The 11,602-nt window shown below is 43.1% G+C and overlaps 1 long non-coding RNA gene across 1 annotated transcript; it reads right to left on the bottom strand.

The window, feature by feature from the left end:
• Positions 1-2,254: 2,254 nt before the first annotated feature.
• On the bottom strand, positions 2,255-10,673 carry LOC126191364 (uncharacterized). The gene is made up of 3 exons (XR_007538341.1): positions 10,584-10,673; positions 4,726-4,918; positions 2,255-2,398 (listed from the first exon to the last, which is right to left on the bottom strand). It is a non-coding gene; the product is annotated as an uncharacterized LOC126191364 (long non-coding RNA).
• Between the last annotated feature and the right edge of the window lie 929 nt (positions 10,674-11,602).

Genomic DNA, 11,602 nt, shown 5'->3' with positions numbered 1-11,602 from the left:
AGAATTTTAAAGGAAACATTGAACTACCGGAAGGTGTGCGCGAGATGGGTGCCACGCATGCTGACTGAGGACCACGTGCGGCAACGAGTTGATGCTTCCCGCGCATTTCTTCACCGCCTTGCAGCCGAACAGGACAACTTTATGGACTCAATTGTGACGGGTGACGAAACCTAGGCATACCACTTTACACTTGAGACTAAGCAACAATCACGCCAGTGGCAGCATCCTTCTTCGCCAAAGCCGCGGAAATTCAAACAAACACAGTCCGCCGGTAAAGTCATGACAACCGTTTTTTTGGGATCGGAAAGGGATATTGTTGGTCGACTTTATGCCCACTGGGACCTCAGTTAACGCTGACAGGACTGTGAGACTCTGAAAAAACTCAAACGGGCAATTCAGAACCGGAGAAGAGGAATGTTGAGAAAGGGCGTACACATTCTCCATGACAACGTTCGCCCACACATCGCTCAGCAAACCGTTGCTCTCCTGCAAGTTTCAGTGGAACATAATCACCCACCCACCCTATAGTCCTGACTTGGCGCCCAGTGACTATCACCTGTTCCCTAAGTCAAATGAACACTTAGCTGGAAAGCGATTCAGCTCCGACGACGAGGTGAAAGAAGAGGGTCACAACTTTCTTAACAGCATGGCGGCGAGCTGGTATGACATAGGCATACAAAAACTTCCACAGCGTCTGCAAAAATGCTTCGACAGAAATGGTGATTATGTCGAAAAATAGCTAAATGTTCAAGCTGTAAACTGATGTAAACCATTGCAGAAACAAACAGGTCTATGCACTTATAAAAAACATGAGACCTTACTTTTGGGATTGCCCTCGTATATTATTTATATGTGTCGGTCACCAATGTCTTTTACTAACATTGGTCTGTACGGCAAGTTAAGAGTCCTGACAGTTAAAGAGGTCTGGGTGGGCCTGCTTCGCGCATCTGCCACTTCTAATCATGTGGCATGATTTTGTTTACGTTTTTATGGCAACGTCTGAGCGTTGTCACAGCTACGGCTTTCAGGCAGTGTTGACGTAGCCACTTTTACTTTGTGGTTGAAAACTGGCAACAGTACTGCTACCAGTCAGCGATCTTCTCTCGTCATACAGAGTATAGTTTGTAAGTGGAGACGTCTGCAATTTTTCTTATATTGTACGATAAAATTCTACAAATATTTGTTACAAAATCTAAAAATGTATTTGTTGACTGATTGGTTTAATATTTTCCACTGTACGCCTGTATTAATGCTTCTATTTGAGAATTATTATAACTACATACTTTTCTTTTCCGTGCAGATTGTTCTATGCGACGTTTCTTTGCACTCTGTTTTATGTTATACCTGTATGTATGTTAGTCCCTTTCCTCAATTTTTCTGAGCAGCCGATTTTTCATGTTGTAATTATTTATCGTGCAAATTGTTTCCAACACATACAGTAATACCTACGTGGGCTTGCTCAACCTAAATGGAAGATGGCATCAATGATCTCTGTGCTTGGTTGGAAAATACTAACAACTTTGTATTACCACATAAGAATTTCTACCCATTTCTGGCTTTATTTTCTTTTAGTAACTAAAACAGTCTGCTCAGCTGTTGATTTTCGGATTTTAAATTGTATATTGTGCTCTGTCATTCCAGACGCTCTTTCAACCAATTTCTTTGTCTGTGGGCCTCTGTAACCAGTCTCCAAAATACTGAAGCTGATTTTAACTGAAGCAGTCAGACCCGCATTGTCTTCAGAACCATTTTACTAATACGGAACTCTCGAACAATCCAGTAATCAGATTTAGATGTGATATGATTGTTGTAAAATGCAGCACGCAATTCTGTCCCCTTTTCTCGAGAAACTGCTACATCATGTCGAACGAAGTTGCATGGTAAATTGAAATTTTTCTTGATTGTGCGAATAATCATTGTGTCACCAAAAATGACCTCCATCATTTTTCAGACAGGCTATAGTTGACCGATTAACCAAAATTACGCCAGTTTCCATTTCTGGGGACGTTGTATGTGCTCATAGACCTCCACATATCGTACAGAGGATTTCTTTCGTAAAACAGGAATGGATACAACATTCACAATACGTGAATTTTTCAGAATTTCACCATTAAGAACTTTTAAATATGATGTTATATTAAAATTGGAAAGTATGACCCCTGTCTATCCTTGTTTCAACAGCTAAGGTTACAAATATTGTGGTTAAGAGGTTAACAATAGTACAAAAAATACACATTGAATTTTTACTGAATACTTTTATTAAATTATTTGTAATATGAAACTATAACTAATATATTCACATAAAGCGAGACAACTACGTTGTCATGAAGTAGACGACGGATGTTGACGTTTTACGCATTCCTTAGGAGGTAGGCTACTTCTGCGGCGAAATGGACATCTGCAAATACAGTAATGTCGGAATTACTATTAAAGAAGTTTAAATACGCAACGAAAATATATTTCATAACTCTTCATTTGTTAAAAAGTGCGTTCTCATTGCTGGTATCGAAATTCAAAGGAGTGACTCTTTAAGTACTTTTCGTTTTTGGATACATCAGGCAAAATATATAGTTACACGACTTCTGGCACTTCAGATTCCATTACATACATTGTTCATTCTTTATATCCAGAACAAGGAGGTTATCAGGGAGAGAGGATACATCAGTAAGACAAACGTACATAATATGTATTTACAAAATAATTGTCTTAATTAACTGAGCTGTCAATTTGAAATTGTACTGTGACGCAGTAGCTAGTCATACAGTTCTCTGAGAAGGCTTCTGCATGACTTTCTTCAATTTACAACACATATTATTTGTATTTCACATGCCTGGTCTCTAATAATTGTAGTTTGACTTGATGAATCACGCCAAAATTTGTACTATATGACATTACATAATACATGTGAGTAAAGGATGTCAGATTCCTAATTTTTATATCACCTAACCGTCAGCAACAGCATCGTAAATATAATTTTTCTTAGTCGTTTCAGCAACCCCATGTCATGCTCCTACCACCTGAATTTATACACATATTTATTACTCAAAACAAACAAAAAGTATCCACCCACAATAACATCATGAGAAACCACACAAGTAGCGGGTAGGGTGCCCAACTGACAGTACAAGCAAGGAGTATTCACCTTCAATAACATCATCAGAAAGCTCACAAGTAGCAGACGGGAGTACACAACTGACAGTACTCAGAACATCAGTACACGCGTTATGATAATCTGTCACTGAATGCGCCTGCCCTGTTTGATACAGATCAGTTCGTGCCAGGCATGTGGATGATGCCCTCAGTGAGACATGTAGAACAGCATTGTGATGCCTGAGGGCAACGCCGACCTACAAACTTTACTGGCAAGGTTAGCCCCACCAGATATAAGAAGGGAAGCTGCCGTGAACACAGAGAGACGCAAAGTGGAACTCTACGCTGTTCCCCCCCCCCCCCCCCCCTTCCCATGGTTACCAGCTCCCCCTAAGCAGGCTGAAAACTGGGAAGAGCTTCCTAAAAACTTCGTCAGACAGTGCATCACCGTCAATGACACAACAAAAGCTGTGGACAATAAGAAATGCAGATATCGCGTCTTCAATCCCACTTTCGGAGGCCCTCCCCCCAGGCAAAAATCTGCAATGGAAAACGTGGAAGTCCCTCTACAGACTAAAAAGTGGTGTAGGTAGAGCAAAAGATAATATGACCAAGTGTAACTATCTTGGGGACCCATCAACTTTATGCTAATATTGAACCGAACAAACCACCGAGCACCTGTAAAGTTATCCTTAGTGCCCAGTTTCCCGCACATTGGGGACCTACTGCGGGGCAAGGAATTTGCCGTGATGTTGCTAATTTTTGGCCCAATTACATTCGTTTTAGCATCTGTAATCTGTTTATGTATAATTATTATTATTATGTATCTCTAACAGGCTTGTATTATATCTACATTTCCTTGTATATATTAAATTTATACTTTTAGTCTGTTTTTTTTTCCTTTTTGTCTATTTTGTGTACAACGTTTTTGACATGAATAAATAAATAACTCTAAGTTATTCTGATTTATCGTGATAGAAGATCCTGAACCGCTGAAGTCACCTCACTGAGGAACAGAGTGGCTGAGATAACTAACTCAAATTGAACCAACAAGGCTGATAGCTACTTTGGGTGTTATATTGAAGTGATTTTTCAAATAATTTTGTCTTTTAAGTTCTCTAGCAATGGAGGTTTGTTGAGAAAATTATTAATATCCTGAAACACTTTCCAGATTTAGTATCTCTGCTTAATTATTTATATAGAGTGAAACTTAGAAGCTACATATTTTGTGCTCACATAAGTCTACTCAGTTTATAACATGCCATTTCTGAGACTTTGAAGACAGATTTTCATAGTAGAAAATGGTTCACTCTGGACTTTAATTTGTAGAATGTTTCTTAAATACAGTAATGTTGGCACAAGAGAATGCCTAAAGCTCTGGCGTAATTTTTTACCACCGAGACTTTGGCAGCCGGTTTGATGGCCGTTGATGAAAGGATGTCTTGCAGCAAATTTTAATGACAGTGTACTGTGACTGCATGTGCTGATGCATGTGCAGCTTATACCTGCACTGAATGTGGAACGTGCATTTTGTGAAATGTGCTTCGGAAAGAAATTATTAAAAGGAATTAATATTTTCGTAGCTTGAGGTACTATTGGGAGGGACAATTACAAGTGCCAAAAGTGAATATTTACCACAGAGCTCAAAGCGAGCCAGCCATGGCTCAGTAGAGCGTCAGCCAAGCAACAGCAGTTTCTTCTTGAGCAGCTTCTTCTTGAGTAGGAACAGGTTGGACCTGGTGTCCTCATCTCCTATCGTCGGGTCAGAGTCTAGTCCTGCAGGGGCCGCCAGCACCATCGCCAAAGCCAGCACAACCAGGAGAAACACCTGTGCAAATTAAACATTTCATATTAGAGCCGCTTTTATTTCCGCCAGCAGCAGATATTTTCATAAATGGAAATGTAGCTCTGCCGAAGAAATCTCTGCCACAATTCCTAGAGGAAGCAAAAGCAATATGTAAACACGGCGACAAATTTGTAAGTATGCCAACGTTTATATGGCTCAAATGGCTCTGAGCACTATGGGACTCAACTGCTGAGGTCATTAGTCCCCTAGAACTTAGAACTAGTTAAACCTAACTAACCTAAGAACATCACAAACATCCATGCCCGAGGCATGATTCGAACCTGCGACCGTAGCGGTCTTGCGGTTCCAGACTGCAGCGCCTTTAACCGCACGGCCACTGCGGCCGGCCAACGTTTATAGAAGAGGAAGCCAACATAATGTCATACGTTCCATGATATGGCATCAAAGTTACATGAATATGAATCTTTTGTTAGTCAACATGCCCGTTAATCTTGATTTTTGCATTGTTGAAATTTAAGTTCCCACACTCACATACGTTGTGAAATAGAGACAGTGTGACACATGATGCATACGCTGAGGTGACAAAAGTCATGGCATACCTCCTCATATGGCCTCGAGCCTAGTTTTGCTCGGCGTAGCGCAGCAGTTCCACATGGCATGGTCTCAACAAGTCGCTGGAAAATCCCTGATGAATACTGATCCACGCTGCCTCTACAGCCATCCGCAGAATTTTGTGCACAAACTAACATCTCGATTATGTACCATAAGTGGTTGATGGGACTCATGTCGGGCGATTTGCGTGGCCAAATCATTCGCTCGAACTGTCGAGAATGTTTTTCTAACCAATCACAAAAAATTGTGGCCCAGTGATATGGCGCATTGTCATCCATAAAAATTTCGTCATTATTTTGGAACATGAAGTCTATCAATGGCTACAAGTGGTCTCCAAGTAGGCGAACATTTCCAGTCAATGATCCTTTCAGTAGGACCTGAGGACCCAGTCCATTTCACGTAGCCACCACCAGCTTGCACAGTGCCTTGATGACAACTTGGGTCCATGGCTTTGTAGGTCTGTGCCACCTCTTGGACCCTACCATCAGCTCTAGCCAACGGAAATCGGGACTCATCTGATCATCTCACAGTTTTCCAGACGTCCAGAGTCCAGCCGATATGGTCACGAGTCCAGGAGAGGCGCTGCAGGCGATGTCGTGCTGTTAGCAAAGACACTCGAAGCGCTCGTGTGCCTCCACAGCCCATTAACACCAAATTCTGCTGCCGTATTCTAAGGGAAACGTTCGTCGTACGTCGCACATTGATTTCTGCGGGTATTTCAAGCAGTGTTGCTTGTATGTTAGCACTGACAACTCTACGCAAACGCCTCTGCACTCGGTCGTTAAGTGAAGTGAAAACCGTCGGCCACTGCATTGTCCCTGGCGAGAGATAAACATGAAATTTGGTATTCTCGGCACACCCTTGACACTGTGAATCTCCCAATACTGAAACCTCTAACGATTTCCGAAATGGAATTTGCCATTAATGTAGTTCCAACTACCATTGCGCTTCCTCCAACTACCATTGCGCGTTCGAAGCCTGTTAATTTCCATCGTGCGGCCATAATCAAGTCGGAAGCCTTTCCACATGAATAATCTGACTATAAATGTCAGATCCGCTAAAGCAGCACCCTTTTACACCTTGTGTACGCGTTGCTACCGCCATCTGTGTACGTGCATATCGCTATCCAATGACTTTTGTCACTTCAGTGTAATACACTGCCGGAAAAGGAACATCATCCTCAAGGAGAAGGCTATTTTATTGACAAGTGATGTGACATGTGGTTCATCATTGTAGGGATATATGATTATAAATTCAGACCAAGTGAGAGACGCTTGTCACAGTAAAGAGTGTCCAAATAGTCGCAGCGATACATAGAGCAGCCACCCTCCTTCTCTCCCCCCCCCCCCTCTCTCCCTCTCTCTGGCTGCAAATTGTAAATTTCTTATGGGACCAAACTGCTTAGGTCATCGGTACGTAAGCTTACACACTACTTAATCTAACTTAAACTAACTTACGCTTTGGACAACACACACACCCATGCCCGAGGGAGGGCTCGAACCTCCGACGGGGGCAACCGCGCGGACCGTGACAAGGCTCTGGCTGCAACGCAGGCATATATTCTCGCACGCAAACGATCGTAAAGGAGTCGAATGACATCCTGCAACAAACTGTTACAACTACCTTGCACCTTTTGATGCAACTCGGCAACTGTTCTTGCATGCGCTGGCGAACGAGTAAGTTTCCGCTTCACGATATTGTTCAATAGCCGGGAGATCTGGTGATCTTGATGGCCAAGGCCATGAAAAGCACGTTGTGCTGCTGAAAAAGCACATCACCTTCCTGTCAAATAAATGGCAGTAGCACGGTGATCACAATCTGTGCAATGTAAGCGGGCACAGGTTACTTTACCCTGCAGGAACACAACAGTTGTAACTGATGGCCACCCACACCATGAAGTCTGTCATTGGTGAATAATTTCCGGAGTAGGCCGTTCACTGTGTCTACGCCGTACACTTGTAAATCCATCACTCACATGCGGCAGAAACTACACTTGACAGTGAAGTCCAGTCGACTCTTTCATGATACCAGAATAACCGTGCTGGGCGGTGTCCTGGTGTTCAGTGGTAGCCTGGCCAGAGGCATACGTGGTGTTAATGCTGCAGAAGGCAGACGGTTCCCAGTGGTCCGTGGTGACACATCGGTTGCAACATATGCCCAGAATTCGTCCGTGGATGATGTTCGGTCGGCCACTGTTGCTCTCACAGTGCATCGCTCTTTATGTGCTTTTGCGCTACGTGGATGTCTTCACCCTGATCTACGGGCGTGGGAATGTTTCACAGAACACTGTCTGAAAGCAGATACACACCACCGGGTACATTGCACCCAGCTTGTGTACAACCCGTCGCTGTGTTCATCCAGGTTCCCGCAGGCCCATAATTCGACTCTGTTCAAATGGTTGGAGTTGTTCAACAGGAATACGAACTTGATGGTGAGGCGTGGTTGTACCCCAGAATCAATGTTGTACACACTGTTCGTCTTTAAACTCAGCACGCTTACTGCCTGCAGAGTCAAAACAGAGAGCGCAGACAGGCTTCCAGAGCGCCGTCTGATCGTCAATGACTGTAAAAAATGGATCATTAACACTACAATCCTCTGGCGCCAATGAACGCAGTCCTTTAGGGTGCTGCATTTCTTACGGCAGTGTATTTACGTAGTCTTATCCGATGTTGTGTTCATTATCCATTATATCCTCTAGTAGCGTGTAGTCAGATGCCGACCAGCCTCTGCTTGCCTACAATGTCCCACTGCCTTGAGTAAGTTGCGTACTTTTTCTTGAACTGGCGTGATCACTTGTCTGGGAGCTACATGTGCTGAACACGGAGCATGCTTACTTGCCTCTGTGCGCTGTGTAAGTAGTCACAGCTTACCTTCACTGTTTCTACGGTAGCTGTAAGTGGGGGGGAGGGGGGGGGTTGTAGCATATACCTACAATTCTCACTTAATACTGACTCCAGAAACTTTGTAAGTAGACTTCGGCGGGATATTTCGCGTTTATCTTTATATATCTCCAATTTAGATTTTTCAGCATCTCCTTAACTCTTACATCGGTCAAACAAAGCAGTGACTATTCTTGCTGCCCTTCTTTGTGTGCGTTCAATATGAGCTGATAGTCCTATTTGGTATGGCTCCCACACGCTAGAATAACATTCTAGGATGGATCACAGAAGCGTCTGTACTCAACCTCGTTTGTAGACTGCCTGCGTTTTCCCAGTTGCTTACCAGTGGACCAAAGACTGCCACCAGCCTTTTCTACGATTCACACTGTATGTGCTCGTTCCATCCATATCCGCAAAAACTCTTACGACCAAGTAATAGTATGAGTTGAGTGACTCCAGCTGTGGCGCACTGAAATTGTAGTCATTTTCTGAGTTTTGTGAGGCGCATATTTTACATTTCAAAACATTGGAAGAAAGTTGCCAATCTTTCGACCTCTTTGAAATCTTATCAAAATTTGATTGGATACTTGTTTAACTACATCATCTGCAAAGAGTCGCCGGCCGGTGTGGCCGTGCGGTTCTAGACACTTCAGTCTGGAACCGCGTGACCGCTACGGTCGCAGGTTCGAATCCTGCCTCGGGCATGGATGTGTGTGATGTCCTTAGGTTAGTTAGGTTTAAGTAGTTCTAAGTTCTAGGGGACTGATGACCATAGCTGTTAAGTCCCGTAGTACTCAGAGCCATTTTGCTCAGAGCCATTTTTTTTTGCAAAGAGTCTAAAGTTACTTTCAATTTTGTCTACTAGTTCATGAACATGCAATACGAACAGCAATGGGTCCTGAAATACATCCGCAGGGCACGCTTGAAGTTACTTCGCATCTGTCATTCACTCTCCATCCGCGATAAAATGACGTCCATATTCATCCTATTGGTGACTTCCACATAAAAGCCTGATCAAGATCTCTCACTCCACACTGATATGAAATGCAATGCTTAATACAACAGCACTACACAAAAATACCTATGTTTGAAATTAGCAAAGTGACCACTGAGCGCAGGAGATAATACAAAAGACAGGGCATACAAGGGGCGTAAGATCATGGTGCAGGATTCGAACCTGCGACCGTAGCGGTCGTGTCCCATTGTAAATTAATTAGTAAATTTGGCTACATGCTGAACATTTATAGTTATCTTTTAGTTTTTTATTATAATTATCAAATTTACTAATTTAAAATGTGATAAAATCATAAAGTCGTCTGACATAAATCTTCAGCTGAAAGTAATCGACCTCCAAACCTGCACATATTGTGTTGTTGTAAAGGAAAGACTTTAATCGTAATGTCTCTATCAAGTTCCGCTCTACTGAAGGAAGAGTCTTCGTTGGGACGACTCCAATTGTTAATGAAGGTAAATATCTTCTCAATCAATACTGAAACGGCGTTTTCATGATACTATCTGGTCTTTCCGCTTGCACATGCATCGAAAACGAATTTGACCTATCATGCTTCACGCAACTGGACAATTTTCATTCTGGAAACAGACGCACAAAATCATATTTTTCTCCATTTGCTCAGAGTAAGAGAATATCTGTATCATACTTACATTTTGCGCTGTGCACAGATATAAGAATGTTTCGCGTGCGTCTCAACTGAAAGGCAATAGAAGGTTCCTAAGACAGTTTATTCTTATTGGGATGGCGAAGTTTGCATTGGCAGTTGAATAATGGTTGTTTTCGGACTTAGCACGCCTAACGACTGAGAAAGAAGAGTATCTGTGGCACAATTATGTATTGTGCCGTGCGCGGGCGTATGAATATCTTGTGTGCAGTTTAACTGAAGGTTCCGAAGCCCGTTTAATCTTCTTTGGATACTAAGGTTTCAGTTCACAGATGAATGACTTATTTCCGAATTGGCGCATCGCAAGTGATAGGCAGAGCCTAACTAGGGCCAGGCGAAAACGGTCTCTCCTCGGTACGTTCTTAAAGGCACAGAGGCCTGATATGTTGGTGTTCATCTGCGTCAGGTGCTGCGGTAGAGTCAGAAGGGTGCCCTATCGCGTCTTGAAAGTGCACGACTACAATTAAGAGGCAGTGGAGCACAAAATACAATAAACGTAAGAGAGAATGACGTGCTTACCGTGAGCAGCTTCATCGTATGTGGTGGACAGAACCGGAGAGCGGATGACTGCTGCGGTGTGAGCTCGGGGCGCCCCCTTATATATGCCACTCTTGCTTTCTACTGTTTGTGACGCCGCGAGCGCGTTGCGTTGGCCGTGGCGGAGGCTGCGATGCGCTGTGCATTTCAAGGCCTCTTCCGGGCTCAGTCAGCTGTCGCCTTTTAGAAGAAAATAAAAGTTCTCAAGTAGTTATACTCGAAAGTGGAAAATTGGCCTTTAGATTACGAGTGGCCAGTCACTGGATTTAATACAAATGTTTGGCTTATTAAATGACTGTCACCAAAACAGCTGATTATTAGGAATATATAATTGTTAACGGACGTTTTACTTGGACAAAGAGATGAACAGATACTTATTAATAAACAACTCCTTTGTTATAACAGTCCAGGACGATGCTAAAGACAGCCTAAATTACTGATAAGCGCGCTAATTAGTTGAAAATAAACTCAAGTCTAACTAAAAGTGAAAAAAAACATAATTAAACAGTGAAAGGAAAGAAATTAATTGTTGGTAAAATTTTTTAAGTTTCGTGGGATATGAATACAGTGAAACTTCCTGGCAGATTAAAACTGTGTGCCCGACCGAGACTCGAACTCGGGACCTTTGCCTTTCGCGGGCAAGTGCTCTACCAACTGAGCTACCGAAGCACGACTCACGCCCGGTACTCACAGCTTTACTTCTGCCAGTACCTCGTCTCCTACCTTCCAAACTTGGTAGAGCACTTGCCCGCGAAAGGCAAAGGTCCCGAGTTCGAGTCTCGGTCGGGCACACAGTTTTAATCTGCCAGGAAGTTTCATATCAGCGCACACTCCGCTGCAGAGTGAAAATCTCATTCTGGAAACATCCCCCAGGCTGTGGCTAAGCCATGTCTCCGCAATATCCTTTCTTTCAGGAGTGCTAGTTCTGCAAGGTTCGCAGGAGAGCTTCTGTAAAGTTTGGAAGGTAGGAGACGAGGTACTGGCAGAAGTAAAGCTGTGAG

Source organism: Schistocerca cancellata, chromosome 6 (genome assembly GCF_023864275.1).
Source record: "Schistocerca cancellata isolate TAMUIC-IGC-003103 chromosome 6, iqSchCanc2.1, whole genome shotgun sequence".
NCBI classification, from domain to species: domain Eukaryota; kingdom Metazoa; phylum Arthropoda; class Insecta; order Orthoptera; family Acrididae; genus Schistocerca; species Schistocerca cancellata.
This window is presented reverse-complemented; position numbering and strand designations above follow the sequence as displayed.